Source organism: Arachis ipaensis, chromosome B8 (assembly GCF_059453495.1).
Source record: "Arachis ipaensis isolate K30076 ecotype BB chromosome B8, ASM5945349v1, whole genome shotgun sequence".
Lineage (NCBI taxonomy): Eukaryota > Viridiplantae > Streptophyta > Magnoliopsida > Fabales > Fabaceae > Arachis > Arachis ipaensis.
The window spans coordinates 48,188,386-48,211,652 of record NC_142443.1 but is presented as its reverse complement, the minus strand read 5'-3'; the positions used below and the strand labels follow the sequence as shown (position 1 = coordinate 48,211,652).

Here is a 23,267-nt window from a genome sequence, read left to right as displayed (position 1 = left end):
TATATAGTTGTCTTAATAATTTGGTTGCTAGTTGCTTGTGATGCAAGTTTCTTTGCTCATATTTGAAAAATTCTTCAAAAAACCAAAAAAAAAAAAGATTTTTGTAATTTTGCATCCTTGATTAGTACTGAATTGTAGGTAGTGTTAGGGAGATTTTAGGCTATTTTTAGTATTTCAGAAAAAAAAGGGGGCAGGGACATGTGCGCGCACTAGGCGCGTACGTGTTGATAGACTTCGCAGCTCCTGGTACAATTTCCAGAGAGTTATGTAAACATTGAGTCAACACTGACCCCAAGCCTAACACTACCCGTGCAAGCGCGCACTTGGCGCGTATACGTCCCTCTGTCATTCTGCGCATCGACGCGTGGGCGTGTGACGATCGGTTTTTCTATCGGTAAAGAAATATAAAATATGATCGCGTTGTAAGTATAGCTTCTAAACCAACAGAAAATCCTTTCGTACAAACATTTTGGTTGTCACAAGTAACAAACCCCTTTGAAATTGATAACCGAAGTATTTAAACCTCGGGTCGTCTTCTCAAGGAATTGCAGGGAGGTGTTCTTATTATTGGTTGAGTTTTGTAAATTGGGGGTTTTGAAAGTATGGAACAAGTAATTTAAATGACAAGTAAAATAACTAAATAACTGTAAAATAAACTCTTGGCAAGGTATGAAAATTTGAAGTCCTATCCTAGTTATCCTTATCAATGGTGATGAGAATTATATTTTCGCTCCCACTAAATCAACCTCTAACCATGAAGGTAAGTCAAGTGGATAAATCAATTTAACACCTAAAGTCCTAGTTAACTCCTAAGGAAAGACTAGAGTTATAGGAATTTAGATCAATCAGCAAAGATAACAATTATCAATCATGATGAGTTTGACAACTCAAGAGTTACCAATTAATCAATTTAAGCCAAGAATATAAAAAGCTAAATAAGAATAAAAAATCTGAAATACCTCAGTTTATATTAAATAAAGAAAATCCTAACATGAATGGTTCATGAGCCAATTTGGCAACATAAGTAATTAAATGAGAGCATTAAAGTATCTGAAAGTAAAAGAGAAATATAAAGTAAAAGAAATATTGAACCTGATGAAGAGTTGAAATCCTAAACCCTTTAAGAGGAATCCTAATCCTAAAACCTAAGAGAGAGGAGAGAACCTCTCTCTAAAAACTACATCTAAATCATGAAAAGTGAATAATTGAAGATCTCTTTATGAATGGATGCATTTCCACACTTTATAACCTCTAATCTGTGCTTTCTGTACTTGGATCTGGGCCAAAAAGGGTTTCAGAAATCGCTGGGAGCGTTTTCTGCAGTTTTTGGTGCGTGGTGTCTGTCACGCGTCCGCGTGGGTCACGCGTTCGCGTCATCTGAGAGTTTTCCTTATCACGCGTTCGCTTTGGTCACGCGTACGCGTCATCTACGTTCTGCTCAAGGCGCACGTCCGTGTCAGTCATGCATTCGCGTCACTGCCAGTTTCTTCAAAAACTCCATTTTGTTATTTCCTTCCATTTTTATATGTTTCATTTCGATCCTTTAAATCATTCCTGCCTTAGGAGATCTGAAAATACTCAACACACAAATCACGGCATCGAATGGTAATAAAAGGTAATTAAAATAATTATTTTTAAAGCATAGGAAACATGTTTTTCACATACATCACATAATAAGGAAGGGAAAGTAAAACCATGCAATTTCACATGAATAAATGGGTGAAGGATTGAATAAATCACTTAAATTGAGCACAAAATATATCATAAAATATGGGTTTATCAACCTCCCCACACTTAAACAATAGCATGTCCTCATGCTAAATCCAAGATAAAGAGTAAGGTAAGGTTAAAGTGGTGGAATCTCATGCAATGCAATCTATTCTAAATGCAACTACCTAAATGAATCATGCAATTCTAATTGTTATTCACTTGTATATAAAGCTTACATGTAGTTAAATTAATTCATATCCTCAAGAAATCATATATGCATAGCCAAACCTTAGATAATGTTAAAGCACTTTTACAATTGAGATGGGTAAAAATATTTCACAAACTTTCAAGACAATTAACAATTTAAGCAGAGATATATGGTGATGAGCTATTGAACCCTCACTGGATTTTGTGTTTACTCTCTAGTCACTCAGTGTTTATTGGGTTAATCACTCTATTCTTTTTCTATCCTTACTTTCTATAACTTTGTTCTTCATCTAACCAATCAAAAATTATAGAATACAGACATACAAAAATCATGAGGTCTTATTTAAGGTTATAATGGGGCCAAAATAAAGGTAAGGGTATATGTATAAGGCTAAGTGAGCTAATAAGTGAATCCTTGATTAGTCTAAGATCTCACCTAACATACATACTATATAAATCAAAGTTTCTTAACCTATTTGCCCAAATTTTTCCTCTTTGTACTCATGTATTAAATTTAAGTTTGTCCCATGTGCATTGATTCTTTTTATTTTGCATTTGGAGAATTTTTGTATCTCCTTATTTAAATACTGGAAAATGTAAAAATACTTTTTTCTCTTTTTTTTATTTTTTTATTTTTTCTTCTTTTTTTTATCAATGCACATAGTAATCCCATTGTTTTGATCTTACATGAGCATGCTTCTCAAATTTTTATTTTGAAATATCTTATTCTTTTTTTTTAAATTTCTACTTTGTTTCTATCATCCCATATTCCCATAAAATTCTCCACACTTAAATAATACATAATTTCTATCTTAAGCTAACCAATGATTCAACTTGGAATTTTTATTTTGTTTTTCTTCTTGAGGCTAGTAATGTGGTTTATAGAATAGAAGGGGATTTAAAAAAAGCTCAAGGGGGTTAACAAGGGTGATGTAAAAGGTAGGCTAATTTGGGATAAGTGAGGAAAAATTCAAGTGATGGCCTCAATCATCTCTTGGTATGTATCTATATTCTATAATTGGACATATAGATTAAAACAAAGTAAAAAACATCAGAATGAAAAAGAAGGGCAAAACACACAGGAAAGAAATTTATGGTTTGAATGTAACCATACAATTAAGCTCAAGACTCACAGGCTGTGTGTTCTCCAGCTCAAAAATCATATATCAGTTATACATGTCATGCAAGCAAAAGTTAAGAGTTCTCATTATTCCCAATGTAAATCTTAGGGTGGCCCTTAAAATCTTAGTGTTGTTCCTTGATGAAATGTTGTTAACTAACTAACATGTAATGCTATATATACAAGGTGTGTGGATTGTTTTAATTTACTAAGATTTCTGGTTTACTCCTTTTATTTTCAATTAAATCAAACTATTATATGTTAAAAGGGTAAACTATACTAATAATCCACATATTCTATAACTAATAAGTTTAGAATTGCAAACTAAACTAAATGGCTAAAATATGAACTAAAGTGAAAAATGTGGAAAATAGGGTAGAAATACAGCAAAAGAACAATGTATAAGTACTGAAAAATAAAAATAAAGGTAAAAATACAGGAAAATGACAAAATAAGATAAAAGAGTCTGCAGTGGTTCACCAAAAAGATACGCTAGGGATGGCGACCTCCCCACACTTGAAGTAAAGTATCATCCTCGATGCTCACTCAAGCTGGGTGTGAAGGAGTGTCATCACCGGAAGGATGGGCTGGGTGTCTCTGTGGTGGCCTGAGGATCTGTAGACTGGATAAGTGTAGGAAGATCTGGCTACTGCAGTGGAGGTGCTGACTGGAGAGGGATCTTTGGGTCTGCAGCCTGAATCTGGTGTGGCTCTTCCTGCTGTGGTGCAGCCTGCTCTGGTCCTGCCTGCTCAGCCTCTCTCTGTGCATGTGTCTCATCCTTATGCTCGTCTGCCTCCTTCTCAGATGGCTCTGATGGTGTGTCAGGCTCAGAGGGGATGTCGCCGCCAGATCGGATCATCAACTTGAGGTGCTCATAGCATTGCTTGTTGCGACGCTCAGATCTCTCATATCGCCGCCGATTGTGGCGCTCCATTTGGTCCAGCTGCTGAAATAAGCGGTGCACGAGGTGATAAACAGGCTCTGAGGCAGGTGGAGGTGCAGTGGGTGGGGCTGGTGCAGCAGCAGAAGAAGAAGGGGCAACTGATGGTGTGGCTGTCTCATCAGAAGCGGTAAGGAATGGAGGTCTGTAGCCTAAAGCCTGAAACTTCCTACTGTGAGGGATAATTTTCTTGCAGTCTGCAGCAGGTGGCTTCTCATCAGCCAGCTCCCAAGGCACGTCAGCTCGACGGCCGAGCTGGGTAATCAGATATGAGAAAGGGAGAGTGCCTCTAACATGGACCCTGGCCATGTAATATCAGATGAATCGTGGAAGATACAGGTCCTTACCCTCCATCACATACCAGAGGAGGGTGATCATAGCAGCAGAAAGCTCCGTCTCATGAGTGCTCGGCATAACAAAGTTGCTCAGGATCTGGGGTCAAAGCCGAGCCTCATCATTCAGATACATCAGCTTGATTCCCTTAGGCATTGCTGTGTTCTTTCCCATGACCCATGGGACAGTAGGGTCAAGGGCTATCCTCTACTTAACAGCATCCCAGTCAAATCTCAAAAAGCGCATGTCCTCTTCAGCCTTTTGGTAACCGTCAGGCTTATCTGATTTAGGCTGAAGCTGTAGAATATCCTCAATGGCTTCTTCAGTTACCAATATCTTTTTCCCTCTGAGGTGCACTGCATCCAGGGTAGTCTTGAAATAGTTGCAGTAAAACTCTCTGACCCAGGAAGCATTGACCTCTGTCAGGTTTCTCTCCAAGAAGAACCAGCCTCTCTGTTTTATCTGATATGAGGTGTACTGCTGTAGTTCTTCTGGAATTTTCAGAGTTCTCTCCAGGTACAGGTTCCTGAAGGTGGCAAATACTGGATACTTCAGCTCACACTATCTGTTTGCAAATTTTACCGGATCATTGGCAGTGAGGAGCTGGTCAACCTTCTCTTGTGGGGTAAAGTGCTTTTCCCGCCAGGAGTCATCATGCATAATGTCCAAGATAGACATAGAGGATTCACCTCGTTTCCTTTTACCAGTGGTTGCCTTTCCTTTTCCTTTTCGTTGAGGGTCCGACATCCTGAAAAGCAGAAATTCCAGGATATAAATGAAGAACAAAGCAGGAAAACAAGTAGGCAAATAGAATAATAGCAATATAAGCACATAGTGGCAAAAGAGCAGTAGAATAATGAAATGAGTTAAATAAATGTACATTTTAGATTGTTTCAGAGTTAAAAATCTGAGATGAGAAATCACAATCCAAAATCTAATATAAGTATAAATCATGTTAATTAGGAAAAACAATAATCATACCTTGAGTTAGAAAGTTAAAGGAAATAGTTAAAAACCAAAAAGAGAAGTTTGAAAGGTAGATCGGTTAGGATTGAAAAAGAGGTTAGAAAGTGAAAATCAGTGAGTATGTTAGAGTGAGTGGCATGATAAATGGTTCCTAAGTAACAATAATTTCACAATTTTAAACAACAATCAACTCATATTCAAGTAAGGAAATCAGGTTGTTGATGATAATCATATAGATGCATGAGTAGCAAAAAAAAAATTAAAATCTAATCATCAATAATGCAATTTATTAACCAAGAAATCGAAAGGAATAAGAATGCTGGCCCGTGCATTCATGAATTGGTTTGGTAAAAGCTAAGTAATGCAGAATTCAAAATTGCCAAAACCAATACATGAATGAGAAGGAAACAATTTGCAGAAAATTGGGCAGCATTCTGGCTAAAATTGGATGTTCCTGGATAATAAACAGCAAGCAGAACAGTTCATATAAATTAAAATAGAGCTGCAAATAGACACAAGTAATATGAACATGAAAGAGCGGTGTAACAGTAGCATGAACAGTGAAGAACAGCATATGAACAGTATAAATATCACAGCCAGACCAAAATTGCAGAATAGGTAAAACAAGCAACAAGAACGGCGCAATTATCAGGCCTAAATCCACTAACCATATCCTAGCTACCTAACCACCTAGAATCCACTACAAACATGCATCTCTAACTAGCCTAATTTTGAACATAAACTGAAAAATATGCAACTAATTACGAATAAAAGAAAAGTGGCATTCGGCGGAACCTGGTGTGTGGAAAAACAAATTTATGGAATAGAGAGATGATGGGGGTGTGTTGGTGGTGGTGCTGACGCGGCGGTGAAGGGCGGTTGGCGTGGTGGTGGGTGGCTGTTCGGTGGCAGGGGGGTTCGGGTAGGGTTTGGGTTGGGTGAGGGGGAGGTGGGTAAGAAGAAAGGGGGTGAGGGTGGTGATGGTGGGAGGCGGTGCTGGTGGTGGGGCAGGGTGGCTGGCCACGGTGATGGCAGCGGTGGTGAAGGAAAGAAGAGAAAGGAGAAGGAGAGGGGAGGAAGAAGGAGGGGGTGGGCGTCGTGGTGGGTCCGGGTGGTTGGGGGTGGTGCGGTGGTCGGAGGTGGTTGGGGTGGTGGTGTTTGAGTGGGGAGCAGAGAGGGAGCAGGGGAGTTGGGGGGGAAGAGAAAGGGGGCGCGATGGGGTTAGGGTTTCGCGTGACTGGGGGTTAATGGATTTGAATCCACGCGAACGCGGGGGGCACGCGATCGCGTGGCTAGGGTGAAATGGGGTTGACGCGGTCGCGTGAGGCACGCGACCGCGTCGCTGAAAATTGTGCTAAATGCACAATTCCAGCGTCGTTTCAGTGCAACTCTCTGTCTTCATTTAGGGTGCCATGCTATCCACGCGACGCGGACGCGTCGCTTACGCTTTCGCGTGGGATGGGTGTTTTGCAAGTGATGCGTTCGCGTCAAGGATGTAAACGCGCGGGCCGTTTTGTGCTAAACGCACACCAGTCGCACGATTCCAGCCCAAATTTCTGGGCGTTAAATTTTTACGCCGATTTCCAGATCACGCGTTCGCGTGAGTGACACGGACGCGTGGGAGGTGTTTTTCGCGACTGACGCGAATGCATTAGCAACGCAGTCGCGTCGAGTGCTTTTTTTTTTTACACTTATGCAATTATGCAATTATGCAGTATGCAATGCTAATGAATAATATTCAGGTTCAATAAAAATAAAATAATATAAAAACAAACAAAACGAAATAAAATTGAAAAAGAAACGACCATACCATGGTGGGTTGTCTCCCACCTAGCACTTTTAGTTAAAGTCCTTAAGTTGGACATTTGATGAGCTTCCTGTTATGGCGGCTTATGCTTAAATTCATCCAGAAATCTCCATCAATGTTTGGAATGCTAACAGCCTCCGGGGTCCCAAACTAGGCATGTAAAGCTGTTGAGCAGTTTCAAACAGATTCTCAGGCTCCCGGGGTGACGAATGTCAGAATATATTCCAGGATCCCAAACTTTGCTTTTAAATCCGCCGTTGTCTTGATCTATATTCTTCGATCCAGGTGGTTTAGAAATTGTATTCTCACAAAAATGACCAAATATTTTCCGAGACCTATTCAATTTATCTTGATACCAATCCTTGTACTTCGAATCGAAGCGCGGAACCTTATTGAACCTTGTACACCAGCTCTGAGTATGAGCCATTTCCCTCTTACTCTTAAAGCCACAGAGAGCTCTAAGCTGGCCATCTGTTTCAAGCAAAACATATTCAAGTGGAAAAGTAAAGATAAAGGTTAAGGATTGTACCCACTTGAAGCTTGTGTTAGGTGGTAATGGCCTTGGGACAGGTGTTTCCAGTGGTTCTGTAAGTTCTACTCCCTTGTATTCTTCTATGAATTCCTCCACTTCTTTGCAAAATTTTTCAACTGCAACTGTGTCCTGATCAAGGTCTTCTATGCCTTCCTCGTCACTCAAGTCATACATTGGGAGTTGAGAGAAATCTACCTCAACATCATCTTCGTATTCACTTGGATAAGGTTCTTCAGGTTCTAGGAATTCAGTTGCGGATGTGAGTTTGTGATTAGGAGAGCTTGATGCATGATCATCTCTGCCTATGAAATCAACTTCTTGGTCTGTTCCGCCCAATTTTTCATAAGGTATATGCTTTGGAGGTTGTGCACTGTCCTCTTTGGCATCAATTTCGAACTTCTTAGCAGAATCCTTTACAGCTCTCGATTCCCATGGAGGTTCAGCATCTCCTAAATCTTCAACCAATTCTTCCTCTACAATTATCATGGCTTCCTCCACTTGTTCTAATACAAAGCCATGCTCCTCATTGTCCACCGGAGTTTCTAGTGTTTCCTTCATGCTACGCTCTTCTTTTGATTCTCCACATGCAGCCATGGGAGTATTTTGAGTGCTCAGATGTCGGGAAGCTATTATATTTACTACCTCAGTTAAGGCAGTAGTGAGTTCCAGTATGCCCTTTTGCATCCTCGCTTGCCCTTGAAGAAGAACACGAAGTTTGTCATTCATTGGAGGTTGGGGTGGGTATGAGGCTTCATTGGTTGGGGAAGAGGGTTTAAAATAAGAATGTGGTGGTTCTTGGGAGTAATTGGATTGGGATTGTGGTGGATAAGGGTCATACGGTGGTGAATGGTGAAAAGGAACTTGTGAGTGTGGTGGTTCAAAGCTACGTTGAGAGGATGGTCTATAAGCACAGGGTGGGGCTTGTTGGTAATTACAAGGGGGTCCACCATATCTATCAGCTTGGTATGCATTGTAGAGTGGTCCTTGTCTGTGATACTGTGGAGGGTGTTGTTGCCTAAAGGGTTGATCAAGTCCTCGTGGCTCCAACCATCTTTGATTGCTCTGACCTTGATGCATGTTCCTGCTATAACTTTCGTTCCCTTCAACAATATTAGAACCAAACTCAAAGCGAGAGGGGTGAGAATTCATATTAGCTAATAGAAATAAAAGGAAAAAAACAAAAATAAATAAACAAATTAAAAGAACAATATTTACAATAACCAATAATAAGGCACACGTTTGCAGCTCCCCGGCAACGGTGCCATTTTTGACGATCGGTTTTTCTATCGGTAAAGAAATATAAAAATATGATCGCGTTGTAAGTATAGCTTCTAAACCAACAGAAAATTCTTTCGTACAAACGTTTTGGTTGTCACAAGTAACAAACCCCTTTGAAATTGATAACCGAAGTATTTAAACCTCGGGTCATCTTCTCATGGAACTGTAGGGAGGTGTTCTTATTATTGGTTATGAGTTTTGTAAATTGGGGGTTTTGAAAGTAAGGAACAAGTAATTTAAATGACAAGTAAAATAACTAAAGAACTGTAAAATAAACTCTTGGCAAGGTATGAAAATTCGAAGTCCTATCCTAGTTATCCTTATCAATGGTGATGAGAATTATATTTTCGCTCCCACTAAATCAACCTCTAACCATGAAGGTAAGTCAAGTGGATAAATCAATTTAACACCTAAAGTCCTAGTTAACCCCTAAGGAAAGACTAGAGTTATAGGAATTTAGATCAATCAGCAAAGATAACAATTATCAATCACGATGAGTTTGACAACTCAAGAGTTACCAATTAATCAATTTAAGCCAAGAATATAAAAAGCTAAGTAAGAATAAAAAATCTGAAATACCTCAGTTTATATTAAATAAAGAAAATCCTAACATGAATGGTTCATGAGCCAATTTGGCAACATAAGTAATTAAATGAGAGAATTAAAGTATCTGAAAGTAAAAGAGAAATATAAAGTAAAAGAAATATTAAACCTGATGAAGAGTTGAAATCCTAAACCCTTTAAGAGGAATCCTAATCCTAAAACCTAAGAGAGAGGAGAGAACCTCTCTCTAAAAACTACATCTAAATCATGAAAAGTGAATAATTGAAGACCTCCTTATGAATGGATGCATTCCCCCACTTTATAACCTCTAATCTGTGCTTTCTGTACTTGGATCTGGGCCAAAAAGGGTTTCAGAAATCGCTGGGAGCGTTTTCTGCAGTTTCTGGTGCGTGGCATCTGTGTGGGTCACGCGGTCGCGTCATCTGGGAGTTTTCCTTATCACGCGTTCGCTTCGGTCACGCGTACGTGTCATCTGCGTTTTGCTCAAGGCGCGCGTCCGCGTCAATCATGCGTTCGCGTCACTGCGAGTTTCTTCAAAAACTCCATTTTGTGCTTTCCTTCCATTTTTGTGTGTTTCCTTTCCATCCTTTAAATCATTCCTGCCTTAGGAGATATGAAAATACTCAACACACAAATCACGGCATCGAATGGTAATAAAAGGTAATTAAAATAATTATTTTTAAATCATAGGAAACATGTTTTTCACATATATCACATAATAAGGAAGGGAAAGTAAAACCATGCAATTTCACATGAATAAGTGGGTGAAGGATTGAATAAATCACTTAAATTGAGTACAAAATATATCATAAAATATGGGTTTATCAGCGTGCATGACGCGTCCGTGTCGCAAAAATTTTTTTTCTCATCTTCTATTTTCTTTTGTTTATTGCATTTGCATACTTTTATTCTTTGCATTTCAATTTTGTTTTTATAGCCTGTTTTCATTTTATTTTCTAAGTTTCTCATTTTAATAATGGTGTTGAATTCTCTTACTCAGTTGTTGAGAATTTCTTGCATTGTTTTAGTGCTTTATGACTTGTTGCATTAATTGTAATATTTGTTCTACACACGAGATTAGTGCTTTAGTCCTTCCTAACTCATTATCCTTTGCTCTTGTGCCTCATTATCATTGAGTGATGATGGGACCAAATACTCTCATGCTTATCACTAATCCTGTTTGTGTCAATTCTTATTTGATCTTGATGCTCAACATGCTCTTCATGCTTTGACTTTACTCTTGCATCAGGTATTAGTTGATATGCCTTGACTTATATCGCTTTCCATTTACATGTTGTAGCTACGATGTAGTAGAGAACCATACTCTTACTTGGTATTAGCCCCCGGCTATGTTCTATTTGCTTTGATATCTTTGTTGACGGCTTAATTCTCTTTCTTTTTCTTTCCGTTTAGGCTGGCCACCAAAAGAAGGCGAAAGGAAAAGCTTTTAAATAGGGCAACCAATAAGTCATCCGCACAACCTTTTGAAGGAGCTCATCAATTGTAGCAGCCAGTCCACCTTGCTCTTCGTTGCATGCACCGAGGACAGTGCAATCTTCAAGTGTGGGGAGGTTGTTGGTGCACAAAATCGTGATCATTCATTCCTTGGTAACGGCGCTAAAAAACTTAATACGCACGTTCATAATCTTAGTTCTTTTTCACAATTTCGATACAACTAACCAGCAAGTGCACTGGGTCATCCAAGTAATAAACCTTACGTGAGTAAGGGTCGATCCCACGGAGATTGTCGGCCTGAAGTAAGCTATGGTCACCTTGTAAACCTCAGTCAGGCGGATTCAAATGGTTATAGAGTTTTAATAATTAAAAGATAAATAAAACATAAAATAGGATAGAGATACTTATGTAATTCACTAGTGAGAATTTCAGATAAGCGTATAGAGATGCTTTCGTTCCTCTGAACCTCTGCTTTCCTGCTGTCTTTATCCAATCATTCATACTCCTTTCCTTGGCAAGCTTTATGTAGGGCATCACCGTTGTCAATGGCTACATTCCATCCTCTCTGTGAAAATGGTCCAATGCGCTGTCACTGCATGGCTAATCATCTGTCGGTTCTCGATCATACTGGAATAGGATTTACTATCCTTTTGCGTCTGTCACTACGCCCAGCACTCGCGAGTTTGAAGCTCGTCACAACCATCCCTTCCCAGATCCTACTCGGAATACCACAGACAAGGTTTAGAGTTTTTGGATCTCAGGAATGGCCATCCATGGGTTCTAACTTATACCACGAAGATTCTAATATCTCGGACTCGGTCCCCTGTATTAGATATCTAAGAGATACTCATTCTAGCTTGTTTACATGTAGAACGGAAGTGTTTGTCAGGCACGCGTTCATAGGTGAGAATGATGATGAGCGTCACATAATCATCACATTCATCATGTTCTTGGGTGCGAATGGATATCTTAGAATAGGAATAAGCTTGAATTGAATAGAACAACAGTAGTACTTTGTATTAATTCATGAGGAACAGCAGAGCTCCACACCTTAATATATGGTGTGTAGAAACTCTACAGTTGAAAATACATAAGAACAAGGTCCAGGCATGGCCGAATGGCCAGCCTCCATGATCTAGAGATGAAACTAAATATGTTCCAAAGATGTAAATACAATAGTAAAAAGTCCTATTTATACTAAACTAGTTACTAGGGTTTACAGAGATAAGTAAATGATGCAGAAATCCACTTCCGGGGCCCACTTGGTGTGTGCTTGGGCTGAGCATTGAGCTTTACACGTGTAGAGGTCCTTCTTGGAGTTAAACGCCAGTTTATAACCTATTTCTGGCATTTAACTCCACTTTGCAACCTTTTTCTGGCGTTTAACTCCAGAATGCAGCATAGAACTGGCATTCAACGCCAGTTTGCATCGTCTAAACTCGGGCAAAGTATGGACTATTATATATTGCTGGAAAGCCCTAGATGTCTACTTTCCAACGCAATTGAGAGCGCGCAATATGGAGTTCTGTAGCTCCAGAAAATTAACTTTGCGTGTAGGGAGGTCAGAATGCAACAGCATCTGCAGTCCTTCTTCAACCTCTGAATCTGATTTTTGCTCAAGTCCCTCAATTTCAGCCAGAAAATATCTGAAATCATAGAAAAACACACAAACTCATAGTAAAGTCCAGAAATGTGATTTTTATTTTAAAACTAATAAAAAATATACTAAAAACTAACTAAATTATACTGAAAACTATGTAAAAACAATGCCAAAAAGCGTATAAATTATCCGCTCATCACAACACCAAACTTAAATTTTTGCTTGTCCCCAAGCAACTGAAAATCAAATAGGATAAAAAGAAGAGAATATACTATAATTTCTAAAATATCAATGAAACTTAGCTCCAATCAGATGAGCGGGACTTGTAGCTTTTTGCCTCTTGAATAGTTTTGGCATCTCACTTTATCCATTGAAGTTCAGAATGATTGGCATCTGTAGAAACTTAGAATTCAGATAGTGTTATTGATTCTCCTAGTTCAGTATGTTGATTCTTGAACACAGCTACTTTATGAGTCTTGGCCGTGGCCCTAAGCACTTTGTTTTCCAGTATTACCACCGGATACATAAATGCCACAGACACATAACTGGGTGAACCTTTTCATATTGTGACTCAGCTTTGCTAAAGTCCACAATTAGAGGTGTCCAGGGTTCTTAAGCACACTCTGTTTTTTCTTTGGACCTTGACTTTAACCGCTCAGTCTCAAGTTTTCACTTGACACCTTCACGCCACAAGCACATGATTAGGGACAGCTTGGTTTAGCCGCTTAGGCCAGGATTTTATTCCTTTAGGCCCTCCTATCCACTGATGCTCAAAGTCTTGGATCCTTTTTATTACCCTTGCCTTTTGGTTTTAAGGGCTATTGGCTTTTTGCTCTTGCCTTTTGGTTTAAAGAGCTTTTGGCTTTTTCTGCTTGCTTTTTCTTTTTCTTTTTCTTTTATTTTTGCCATTTTTTTCTGCAAGCTTTTGTATTCACTACTTTTTCTTGCTTCAAGAATCATTTTTATGATTTTTTAGATTATCAAATAACATTTCTCTTTTTTCATCATTCTTTCAAGAGCCAACATATTTAACATTCATAAACAACAACTTCAAAAGACATATGCACTGTTCAAGCATTCATTCAGAAAACAAAACGTATTGTCACCACATCAAAATAATTAAACTAGTTTCAAGGATGAATTCCAAACCATGTACTTCTTGTTCTTTTGTAATTAAAACATTTTTTCATTCAAGAGAGGTGATGGATTCATATTCATAACTTTAAGGCATAGACACTTAAATACTAATGATCATGTAGTAAAGGCACAAACATAAATAACACATAAGGCTCAAAAACCGAAAAATAGAAAATAAATAGACAAGGAGATTAAGGAATGAGTCCACCTTAGTGAGGGTGGCGTCTTCCTCTTCTTGAAGAACCAATGGTACTCTTGAGCTCCTCTTTGTCTCTTCCTTGTCTTTCTTGCTCCTCCCTCATAGCTCTTTGATCTTCTCTAATTTCATGGAGGATGATGGAGTGCTCTTGGTGCTCCACCCTTAATTGTCCCATATTGGAACTTAATTCTCCTAGGGAGGTGTTGATTTGCTCCCAATAATTTTGTGGAGGGAAGTGCATCCCTTGAGGCATCTCAGGGATTTCATGGTGAGGAATTTCCTCATGCTCATGTTGAGGTCCATGATCTCTTGTTTGCTCCATCCTTTTCTTAGTGATGGGCTTATCCTCTTCAATGAGGATGTCTCCCTCTATGTCAATTCCAGCCGAATTGCAGAGGTGGCATATGAGGTGAGGAAAGGCTAACCTTGCCCAAGTGGAGGACTTGTCAGCCACCTTGTAGAGTTCTTAAGGTATAATCTCATGAACTTCCACCTCTTCTCCAATCATGATGCTATGGATCATGATGGACTGGTCTATAGTAACTTCAGACCGATTACTAGTAGGAATGATTGAGCGTTGAATGAACTCTAGCCATCCCCTAGCCACTGGTTTGAGGTCATGCCTTCTTAGTTGAACCGGCTTGCCCCTTGAGTCAATTTTCCATTGAGCTCCTTCCACACATATGTCCATAAGGACTTGGTCCAACCTTTAATCAAAGTTGACCTTTCTAGTGTAGGGGCGTGCATTCTCTTCCATCATTGGCAAGTTGAACGCCAGCCTTACATTTTCCGGACTGAAATCTAAGTATTTTCCCCGAACCATGGTAAGCCAATGCTTTGGATTTGGGTTCACACTTTGATCATGGTTCCTTGTGATCCATGCGTTTGCATAGAACTCTTGAACCATTAGGATTCTGACTTGTTGAATGGGGTTGGTGAGAACTTCCCAACCTCTTCTTTGGATCTCAAGTCGGATCTCCGGATACTCATTCTTCTTGAGCTTGAAAGGAACCTCAGGGATCACTTTCTTCTTGGCCACAACTTCATAGAAGTGGTCTTGATGGACCTTTGAGATAAATCTCTCCATCTCCCATGACTCAGAGGTAGAAGCAATTGCCTTCCCTTTCCTCTTTCTAGAGATTTCTCTGGCCTTAGGTGCCATTAATGGTTATAGAAAAATAAAAAAGCACCAAACTTAAAATTTTTGCTCGTCCCCGAGCAAAAGAAGAAAGAAAAATAGTAGAAGAAGAAGAAAATGGAGGAGATAGAGGGTGAGGTATTTTCGGCCAAGGGTGAATTTAGGGTTGTGTTGTGTGAAAATGAAGGAGGAATGAGGGGTTTATATAGGAGTGTGGGGAGGTGTAGGGTTCGGTCATTAGGGTTGGGTTTGGGAGGGAAATTAGTTTGAAATTTGAAGGTAGGTGGGGTTTATGGGGAAGAGAGGATGGATGTGAGTGGTGAAGAGGTGATGGGAAAGAGTGATTGAGGTGATTGGTGAAGGGTATTTGGGGAAGAGAGTTATGAAAAGGTGTGAAGAGGAGAGAAGAAGATGTGGGGATCCTGTGGGGTCCACAGATCAAGTGGGGTCAAGGACCTAACATCCCTGCTCTAATTAGGCGTGTAAAATACCCTTGCTGTGCAATCTTGGCGTTTAACACCAGACTGCTGCCTGTTTCTGGCGTTAAACGCCACTTCCATGCTCTGTTCTGGCGTTTAATGCTAGGTAGATGCTTGTTTCTGGCGTTTAAACGCCAGACTGTTCTCCTCCAGGGTGTGCTGTTTTTCATTCTATTTTTCATTCTATTTTTGATTTTTCAGTAGTTTTTGTGACTTCACATGATCATCAACCTAAAGAAAACATAAAATAACAATAGAAAATAAAGAAATATAATTAGATAACATTGGGTTGGCTCCCAACAAGCGCTTTTTTAATGTCAATAGCTTGACAGTGAGCTCTCATAGAGCCTCACAGATGTTCAAAGCATTGTTGGAACCTCCCAACACCAAACTTAGAGTTTGAATATGGGGGTTCAACACCAAACTTAGAGTTTGGTAGTGGCCTCCCAACACCAAACTTAGAGTTTGACTTTGGGGGCTTTGGTTGACTCTGCAGTGAGAGAAGCTTTTTATGCTTCCTCTCCATGGTTACAGAAGGAGATCCTTGAGTTTTAAACCCAAGGTTATCCTCATTCAGTTGAAGGATCAATTCTCCTCTGTCCACATCAATCACAGCTCTTGCTGTGGCTAGGAAGGGTCTTCCATGGATGATGGATTCATCCTCATCCTTCCCAGTATCTAGGATTATGAAATCAGCAGGGATGTAAAGGCCTTCAACCTTTACTAGCACGTCCTCTACTTGTCCATAAGCCTGTTTTCTTGAGTTGTCTGCCATCTCTAATGAGATTCTGGTAGCTTGCACCTCAAAGATTCCCAGTTTCTCCATTACAGAGTGTGGCATGAGGTTTATCCCTGATCCAAGGTCACATAGAGCCTTCTCAAAGGTTATGGTGCCTATGGTACAAGGTATTCAAAACTTTTCAGGATCCTGTTTCTTCTGAGGCAATTTCAGTTGATCCAGATCACTCAGTTCATTGATGAGCAAGGGAGGTTCATCTTCCCAAGTCTCATTCTCTTTAGAAGAAGAATACTCATCAGAGCTCATGAATGGCATAAGGAGGTTCAATGGAATCTCTATGGTCTCTAGATGAGCCTCAGATTCCTTTGGTTCCTCAGAGAGAAACTCCTTGTTGATCACTGGACATCCCAGGAGGTCTTCCTCACTGGGATTCACGTCCTCTCCCTCCCTTGTAGGTACGGCCATGATGGTTAAATCAATGGCCTTGCACTCTCTCTTTGGATTCTCTTCTGTATTGCTTGGGAGAGTACTAGGAGCTATTCTAGTGACTCTTTTACTCAACTGGCCCACTTGTGCCTCCAAATTTCTAATGGAGGACCTTGTTTCATTCATGAAACTCATAGTGGCCTTAGATAGATCAGAGACTATATTTGCTAAGCTAGATGGATTCTGCTCAGAATTCTCTGTCTGTTGCTGAGTGGATGATGGAAAAGGCTTGCTATTGCTAAACCTGTTTCTTCCACCATTATTAAAGCCTTGTTGAGGCTTTTGTTGATCCTTCCATGAGAAATTTGGATGATTTCTCCATGAGGGATTATAGGTGTTTCCATAGGGTTCCTCCATGTAATTCACCTCTGCTATTGCAGGGTTCTCAGGATCATAAGCTTCTTCTACAGAAGATGCCTCTTTAGTACTGTTGGATGATTCCTTCAATCCATTCAGACTCTGAGAGATCACATTGACTTGCTGAGTTAATATTTTATTCTGAGCCAATATGGCATTCAGAGTATTATTTTCAAGAACTCCTTTCCTCATAGGCGTCTCATTATTCACAGGATTCCTTTCAGAAGTGTACATGAACTGGTTATTTGCAACCATGTCAATGAGTTCTTGAACTTCTGCAGGCATTTTCTTTAGGTGAATGGATCCACCTATAGAATGGTCCAGTAACATCTTTGATAACTCAGACAGACCATCATAGAATATATCCAGGATGGTCTATTCTGAAAGCATGTCAGAAGGACACTTTTTGGTCAGTTCCTTGTATCTCTCCCAAGCTTCATAGAGGGATTCACCTTCTTTCTGTTTGAAGGTTTGAACATCCACTCTAAGCTTACTAAGCTTTTGAGGAGGAAAGAACTTGGCTAAGAAAGCCGTGACCAGCTTATCCCAAGAGTTCAGGCTGTCTTTAGGTTGAGAGTCCAACCATATTCTACCTCTGTCTCTTACAGCAAACGGGAAAAGCATAAGTCTGTAGACCTCGAGATCAACCCCATTGGTCTTAACAGTATCACAGTTCTACAAGAATTCAGTTAAGAACTGAAAATGATCTTCAGATGGAAGTCCATGAAACTTGCAGTTCTGTTGCATCAAAGAAACTAGTTGAGGTTTAAGCTCAAAATTGTTTGCTCCAATGGCAGGGATTGAGATGCTTCTTCCATGTAAATTGGAATTTGCTGCAGTAAAGTCACCAAGCATCTTCCTTGCATTGTTATTATTTTCGGCCATGTTTTCTTCTTTTTCGAAAATTTCTGTCAGATTTTCTCCGGAGAGTTGTGCTTTAGCTTCCTTTAGCTTCCTCTTCAGAGTCCTTTCAGGTTCAGGATCAGCTTCAACAAGAATATTCTTATCCTTGTTCCTGCTCATATGAAAAAGAAGAAAACAGAAAATAAAATATGGAATCCTCTATGTCACAGTATAGAGATTTCTTTATGTGAGTAGAAGAAGAAAAGAATAGAAGAAGAGAAATTCGAACACCAAGAGGAAGAGATGGTTCGAATTTTGAGATGAAGAGAAGTATTAGTAAATAAATAAATAAATAGAAGGAGATGAGAAATGAGAAGAATAATTCGAAAATAAAAAAATTATTTTAAAATTAAATTTAAAATTCGAAAATTAAAATTGAAATTAAATTAAATTAAATTTTTAAAACAATTAATTAATTAAAAAGGAATTTTTTGAAAAAGAGGGAAGGGATTTTCGAAAATTAGAGAGAGAATTAGTTAGGTAGTTTTGAAAAAGATATGATTGAAATAGTAAACTATTAAAATCAATCAAAAAGTTAAGTGGTTAATTGAAAAAGATTTGAAAATCAATTTTGAAAAGATAAGAAGTTAGAAAAGATTTTGAAATTGATTTTGAAAAAGATGTGATTGAAACTTATTTTGAAAAAGATTTGAAAGAGAGATTTAAAAAGATTTGATTTTGAAAATTAAAGTTGATTACTTGACTAACAAAAAACTAAAAAGATATGATTCTAGAGTTTAAAGATTGAACCTTTCTTACTAGGCAAGTAACAAACTTAAAATTTTTGAATCAATCACATTAATTGTTAGCATTAATTTCAAAAATATGAAATAGAAAATAAGAAAAAGATTTTTGAAAATCAATTTCAAATTTTCGAAAATTTAAAAGAAAAATTGAAAAAGATTTGATTTTTGAAAAAAGATTTGAAAAAGATAGAATTTTTAAATTGAAAATTTGATTTGACCCATAAGAAACAACTAATTTTGAAAATTTTTTGAAAAAGTCAACTCAAATTTTCGAAAATTTATGAGAGAATAAGGGAAAAATATTTTTTTATTTTTGAATTTTAATGATGAGAGAGAAAAACATCAAAAAGACTCAATGTATGAAAATTTTGGATCAAAACAAATGATGCATGCAAGAACACTATGAATGTCAAGATGAACACCAAGAACACTTTGAATGTCAAGATGAACACCAAGAACTTATTTTTGAAAATTTTCAATAAAAGAAAACATGCAAGACACCAAACTTAAAAATTTTTATTCTTTAGACATTAATGATTCAAGAATGCATATGAAAAATAAGAAAAGACACAAAACAAGAAAATATAAAGATCAAACAAGAAGACTGGCCAAGAACGACTTGAAGATCATGAAGAATGCAATGCATGAAATTTTCGAAAATAATTTTTTGGAAAATTAAAAAGATGCAATTGACACCAAAATTAAAACTTGACTATAGACTCAAACAAGAAACACAAAAAATATTTTTGATTTTATGATTTTATTAATTTTTTTTTATTTTTCGAAAATTAATTCTGAAAAACGAAAAAGAAGAAATTATTTTTTGTATTTTTCGAAAATAAGAAATAAAAAGCTTAAAATTGAAATAAAATTACCTAATCTGATCAACAAGATGAACCGTCAGTTGTTCAAACTCGAACAATCCCCGGCAACGGCACCAAAAACTTGGTGCACGAAATCGTGATCGTTCATTCCTTGGTAACGGTGCTAAAAAACTTAATACGCACGTTCATAATCTTAGTTCTTTTTCACAATTTCAATACAACTAACCAGCAAGTGCACTGGGCGTCCAAGTAATAAACCTTACGTGAGTAAGGGTCGATCCCACGGAGATTGTCGACCTGAAGCAAGCTATGGTCACCTTGTAAATCTCATTCAGGTGGATTCAAATGGTTATAGAGTTTTAATAATTAAAAGATAAATAAAACATAAAATAGGATAGAGATACTTATGTAATTCATTAGTGAGAATTTCAGATAAGCATTTAGAGATGCTTTCGTTCCTCTGAACCTCTGCTTTCCTGCTGTCTTCATCCAATCATTCCTACTCCTTTCCATGGCAAGCTTTATGTAGGGCATCACCGTTGTCAATGGCTACATCCCATCCTCTCTGTGAAAATGGTCCAATGCGCTGTCACCGCATGGCTAATCATCTGTCGCTTCTCAATCATACTGGAATAGGATTTACTATCCTTTTGCGTCTGTCACTGCGCCCAGCACCCGCGAGTTTGAAGCTCGTCATAACCATCCCTTCCCAGATCCTACTCGGAATACCACAGACAAGGTTTAGAGTTTCTGAATCTCAGGAATGGCCATCCATGGGTTCTAACTTATACCACGAAGATTCTAATATCTCGAACTCGGTCTCTTGTATTAGATATCTAAGAGATACTCATTCTAGCTTGTTTACATGTAGAATGGAAGTGTTTGTCAGGCACGCATTCATAGGTGAGAATGATGATGAGCGTCACATAATCATCACATTCATCATGTTCTTGGGTGCGAATGGATATCTTAGAATAGGAATAAGCTTGAATTGAATAGAACAACAGTAGTACTTTGTATTAATTCACGAGGAACAGCAGAGCTCCACACCTTAATCTATGGTGTGTAGAAACTCTACCGTTGAAAATACATAAGAACAAGGTCCAGGCATGGCCGAATGGCTAGCCTCCATGATCTAGAGATGAAACTAAAGATGTTCCAAAGATGTAAATACAATAGTAAAAAGTCCTATTTATACTAAACTAGTTACTAGGGTTTACAGAGATAAGTAAATGATGCAGAAATCCACTTCCGGGGCCCACTTAGTGTGTGCTTGGGCTGAGCATTGAGCTTTACACGTGTAGAGGTCCTTCTTGGAGTTGAACGCCAGTTTATAACCTGTTTCTGGCGTTTAACTCCACTTTGCAACCTGTTTTTGGCATTTAACTCTAGAATGCAGCATGGAACTGGCGTTCAACGTCAGTTTTCATCATCTAAACTCGGGCAAAGTATGGACTATTATATATTGATGTAAAACCCTGGATATCTACTTCCCAACGCAATTGAGAGCGTGCCATTTGGAGTTCTGTAGCTCTAGAAAATCCACTTTGAGTTCAGGGAGGTCAGAATCCAACAGCATCTGCAGTCCTTCTTCAACCTCTGAATCTGATTTTTGCTCAAGTCCCTCAATTTCAGCCAGAAAATACCTGAAATCACAGAAAAACACACAAACTCATAGTAAATTCCAGAAATGTAATTTTTATTTAAAAACTAATAAAAAATATACTAAAAACTAACTAAATTATACTGAAAACTATGTAAAAATAATGCCAAAAAGCGTATAAATTATCCGCTCATCAGTTGTCCGACCGATCTCCATGGGTAACAATTTCCGTTTTCAACACCAATGTTAGCTAGTTGTTGCATTGCATGATAGGTTGCATGTTAGTTAGAATTTGTACATATTTTTACCACTTCTTTCTTATTAGGACTACTTGGTTAGGGTGATGATCTCTTTTCCAAGAAACTATTTTTAGGGCACCCTACCAATTTGGAAAAAAATTTGTTAAACTTGCTTGAATGAATTTATTTTGGAACATGGTTTTTGAGCTAAGAACACAAGCTTGTGAGTTTTGAGCCTAATGGTGTGGTTACATCTTATAATCATTTATTTTCCCTTCTTGTGTGCAATTATTCTCTTTCTATGATTATGATCTTTGATTTGTTTGATTCTATATGTCCATTATTCCTTGTATTCATGCACTTATATGATTGAGGTCATCATTTCATTTAGCTCACTTACCCAAACAGGCTTACTTTTTATCAACCTTTGTTAGCCAACTTTGAGCCTACGATTAACCTACTTGTTCTTTAATTTAGTACATTACAAGCCTTTAAGCGAAAAACAATAAATGTCCTTTATTTGGATCTTTGATTAGCTTAGGCTAGTGAGTGTGAGTATCATTCAAGTGTGGAAAACTTGGGACATTGGTTGAGAGAAAAGGGTGTTTTTGTTTGTATTTCTATATTTGGGAATTGGGTACATACTCATGTGTTGATTAAATGTAAAACCATATACATTGAGACTATTTTTGTATATACTTTATTGAAAAAGAAAAAAAATAAGAAAAACGAAAAGAAAGAAAAATTTATATATATCAAAAGAAAAAAAAATATGGAAAAAAGAAAAGAAAAAGAAAAAGAAAAAGAAAGAAATAAAAAGGGGACAAAATGCCCCAAAGTAAAGCTCAATAAAGATCAATGCATATGAGTTGTAATCAAGAAAAGAATGCATGAGTATGTGGAAAAAGTGAAGGATGGGTAGTTAGGTTAGTACTTAAATTGTATAGGTTGCCATAGGTTAGGTGGGAAGTTTAAGTTGATCAAAGATTCAAATTTTAGTCCACTTAACCATATACAATCCTACCTTGACCCTAGCCCCATTACAACCTATGGAAAGACCTCATGATATTTGTATGCATGCATTGAGTAATTGTTGATTGTTAGATGAAAAACAAATCTTGGAAAGCATGATTAGGGGAGAATTGAGAGAATCGACCCTACACACTTGAGCGACTAGAGTGCAAACACTTCCGGTGAGGGTTCGATGCTCAATTCCTTGATTCCTGGCTTTCATGAGCATTCTTCTTGTAAGTCTACTTGAACTTCATTTTTATACTTGAATTGGTAGGATTCATGAATCGTCATATGAACTTAGCCCTACCCGTTTATACATGCTCTTGGAGGATTGATTTATTTTTAACCAAGTAGGTAGAATCATTTTGCATTTAGTTGCATTCATTTAGATAGGATGCATATAGATAGGTTGCATTGAATAAATGTCATACCCCTTGCTTCATTCTTAGTTTAGCATGAGGACATGCTATGGTTTAAGTGTGGGGAGGTTGATAAACTCTATTTTTAGGGTTTATCCTGTGTTGAATTTAGAGGGTTTTGTCAACTTTTCTCCCATGTATCCAATGAAATAGCATGGTTTTGTAAATTCTCCTTTAATTGTGCTTAAGAGTAAAAACATACTTTTTAGGACTTAAAATAGCTAAATTTAATTCACCTTGATTCCATTAGATGCCTTGATGTGTTTGCTAAGTGATTTCAGGTTTAGGAGGTAAAGATTGGATTGAGGGAATGAAGAAAAAGCATGTAGAGCTGGAGAACTCATCAAGAAATGAAGGAATCGCAAAGAAATAGATAACTTAATCGATCATAACTTGAGCTACAGAGGTCCAAATGAGACGGTTCCAGTTGCAATGGAAAGCTAACATCCGGGGCTTCAAAATGATATAAAAT

At 38.1% G+C, this 23,267-nt stretch overlaps 1 non-coding gene across 1 annotated transcript; it reads left to right on the top strand.

Annotated features, from left to right (window-relative positions):
• The first annotated feature begins 17,431 nt into the window (after positions 1-17,431).
• Positions 17,432-17,539, top strand: LOC148547982 (small nucleolar RNA R71). The gene has a single exon (XR_015898629.1). It is a non-coding gene; the product is annotated as a small nucleolar RNA R71 (small nucleolar RNA).
• Positions 17,540-23,267: the final 5,728 nt, after the last annotated feature.